The following is a 3,887-nucleotide window of genomic DNA, read 5'->3' as shown; positions in this document are numbered from 1 at the left end:
GGACCTGCCTGGTGTGTTCCTTGTTCTTCATGATGCTCTCTGCGCTTTTGACGGACCTCTGAGACTATCACAGTGCAGGTGCATTTATACAGAGACTTGATTACACACAGGTGGATTGTATTTATCATCATTAGTCATTTAGGTCAACATTGGATCATTCAGAGATCCTCACTGAACTTCTGGAGAGAGTTTGCTGCACTGAAAGTAAAGGGGCTGAATAATTTTGCACGCCCAATTTTTCAGTTTTTGATTTGTTAAAAAAGTTTGAAATATCCAATAAATGTCGTTCCACTTCATGATTGTGTCCCACTTGTTGTTGATTCTTCACAAAAAAATACAGTTTTATATCTTTATGTTTGAAGCCTGAAATGTGGCAAAAGGTCGCAAAGTTCAAGGGGGCCGAATACTTTCGCAAGGCACTGTGTATTTAATTTAAACATGGAAAAAAATATTGAAATATTTTGCAATATATACAAAAAATTACGAAAAAACCCCATAACATTTACAAAAGCAAACACGTCATACTGCAACGCCATCTTGGATTGCAAGATGACTCAGTTAAAAATCATTGGATATAACAAACTCTGAAATTATTTAGTATTTCTGTGCCCATGAAAACTGTTTTCCCAGCGTAACATAAGGAGCCACTAAATGATACATAGTTCGAGTGCATTTCAGAATACAAAAAACTGTCCCACAGCAAGATCCCTTATTGAAGTTGAAGTTCATCATATGACAAGCGTAACGTTAAGACTATAACTACTGTTCCCTGAAGGAGGGAAACTAGGTACAACATACTATTAAATTCACGCCTCGCTGGAAGCCCCGCCTTCCACAGGTGATCCGGGTTTATTCCTTAAATTTAATACCGCTCTTCACCGACCCAGGAAGGAGTGGGGCAAAACAGGTTTTGCGCCTCGTTTCCCTCCTTCAGGGAACAGTAATTATAGTGTTAGGTTCTAATTTTTCAGATTAAATAACTCACGGACACTAGAGAAGCTTAACCAAGTTCAATTCTTCCCAAAGGGTCGTTACAGCCGTAGTTCAGACAAAAACATGTTCTCACCATCACAAGTGTATATTCCACACTTTGGACACTCCTCCTTCTCTCCAATCCTTACATATTCTGGTTCGACAGGAAGAGGGTAACAGGATACTAAACCCTTATTACTCCCTTCAGGGGATCTGACCTGACCTCAACCCCTCCTTCGCCTAATCCACAGATGTCCATCCGCTTCCCTTATAGCAATCCTGTATTCTCCTCCCGTCCACCCAGCACATTCCACAGCCACTCTGTCTTTCTACAGATCTCACTCCTTTATATACTCTGCGTCTGATCTATCATGGTTTTAATATCTCAATGTTAAAAGTTTAGCCCGAATCCAGTCATAAAATTACACTCCCTTTCAGTCGGTCAACTTCGGGTAAAACATACTATGGGAAAATACAATCATTCCCCATGCTGACCTAAACGGATACTAAATTAAACGGCCCCTGGCAGACTACCCAGACCTTACTTCACAAAATGTCAATTTATTAATTGTATTTTGTTTGAAACACTCCTGTCAATGTTGAGTAAGGACACACACCCAATTACGCATATAGAAGTAGGACTAGTCTACCTTGCCTGAGCGCAAATGTAGGCCTATAAATGTGCCCATTTGGGGATCTGATAGTATTTCTGATTGTCTTAACGCACCACCACTAATGAGTTCTGGAGCTTCTCAAAGTAATGCTTTATTCACCTCAAACAGCAAATAAACAAAGTCTGGTCAAAATCAATTGCAAATGAGAATAGTTCCTCAAAGTACTTGAAACATTTTTCCAGCTCTCGCCCTTTCGATAACCACTCGACACGAAAGGGAAAAACGTAATACGCTGATCCAGTGGAAATGTCAAAATACCTGATTCCTTCTTATCCCTTTCACAAATAGCCTACAGCTGTGTCTGTCCAGATCTCACTGGCCCAGAATATTTTATACAATGTTGCAAGCTTGCTATCTCGAGTTTTGGGCCGACCCAGTTGATAGTTGATCCAATGTTTCCAGTTCGTTGCAGACAGGCCATGTGTAGCCAATGAGATTTATATGATATTTATTTATCAGGATATTTTATACATGCAGGCTGCAATGTTAGCATTTTTTAGCTTTATGTAGTTTTTTTTTTAATTTTAGCAACGGCAACAAAAAAAAAACTTTACAAATTTAATTTAAATAGAATTTAGATTAACCACAGAGAATGATGTTGAGATAAAGACTAATAATTATTATTACTATTATAAATTAAATGAAACTGTTCCAATAAAATGTGAATATGAAAATCCTAACTGGCACCAGATCAGTAAAAATGGTCAGATAACTTGGCAAAGGTTGCTTACTGCTGGTGTAGTCTATTACCAGAAACTATAGTAGCATAACGACTGCTGGTGTAGCCTATTACCAGAAACTATAGGAGCATAACAACTGCTGGTGTAGTCTATTACCATAAACTATAGTAGCATAACGACTCCTGGTGTAGCGTATTACCAGTAACTATAGGAGCATAACGACTGCTGGTGTAGCCTATTACCAGAAACTATAGGAGCATAACGACTGCTGGTGTAGCCTATTACCAGAAACTATAGGAGCATAACGACTGCTGGTGTAGCCTATTAATATAAACTATAGGAGCATAACGACTGCTGGTGTAGCCTATTACCAGAAACTATAGGAGCATAACGACTGCTGGTGTAGCCTATTACCAGAAACTATAGGAGCATAACGACTGCTGGTGTAGCCTATTAATAGAAACTATAGGAGCATAACGACTGCTGGTGTAGCCTATTAATAGAAACTATAGGAGCATAACGACTGCTGGTGTAGCCTATTACCAGAAACTATAGGAGAATAACGACTGCTGGTGTAGTCTATTACCAGAAACTATAGGAGCATAACATCAGAATTTACGAAGGCCAGCAGCAGGAGGAGTAGGCTAGGAAGAGGTTTCTTCTGATGGTTATCTTGTTTCAGAGGGGTGTCATCAATAGCCCATAATGACAACAGATAATGAACAGAAATACCTTATTTACATAAGTAATCAGACCCTTTGCTATGAGACTCGAAATTGCTTTCAGGTGTATCTTGTTTCCAAATCATCATTGAGATGTATCTACAACTTGTTCAGAGTCCACCTGTGGTAAATTCAATTGATTTGATATGATTTGGATAGCACACACCTGTCAATATAAGGTCCCACAGTTGACTGTGCATGTCAGAGAAAAAAACAAGCAATGAGGTCGAAGAAATGTCCGTAGAGCTCCAAGACAGGATTATGTCGAGGCACAGATCTGGGGAAGGGTACCAAAAAAATTCTGCAGCATTGAAGGTCCCCAAGAACACAGTGACCTCCATCATTCTTAAATGGAATACTCTTCCTAGAGCTGGTCACCCAGCCAAACTGAGCGATTGGAGGAGAGGGGCCTTGGTCAGGGAGGTGACCAAAAACCTGATGGTCACTCTGACAGCGCTCCAGAGTTCCTCTGTGGAGATGAGATAACTTTTCAGAAGGCCAGCAGCAGCAGGAGGAGGAAAAGTTTTTTTCTGATGGTTAGGCTATCTTGATCTCTGGCTCCCGAGTCATTTATGTGTCTTAATTATTTCATCAAACAGTGTGCTTAAAGCATCAGACCAGTTCAGTACATATAGTTGATTTAATTAAAACACATAGGGTGTGTCTATATATGGAAAAATACACGTTATAACATTTCTACCAATCGGTTGGTAGAAAGAAAAGACAATTCTTTCAACACATTTTGTTACGTTACTTATTCTAAATTAGATTTTTTTTTTTAAGAATTAAATGAAAATGTTAAATACTTTAGAAATTCTTGAGACTCAATGAATCATGTT

The sequence above is a fragment of the Oncorhynchus mykiss genome, chromosome 13 (assembly GCF_057628025.1).
Source record: "Oncorhynchus mykiss isolate SJ-2025 chromosome 13, ASM5762802v1, whole genome shotgun sequence".
Lineage (NCBI taxonomy): Eukaryota > Metazoa > Chordata > Actinopteri > Salmoniformes > Salmonidae > Oncorhynchus > Oncorhynchus mykiss.
The sequence above is the reverse complement of the archived record's forward strand: the minus strand, read 5'-3'. Positions refer to the sequence as shown.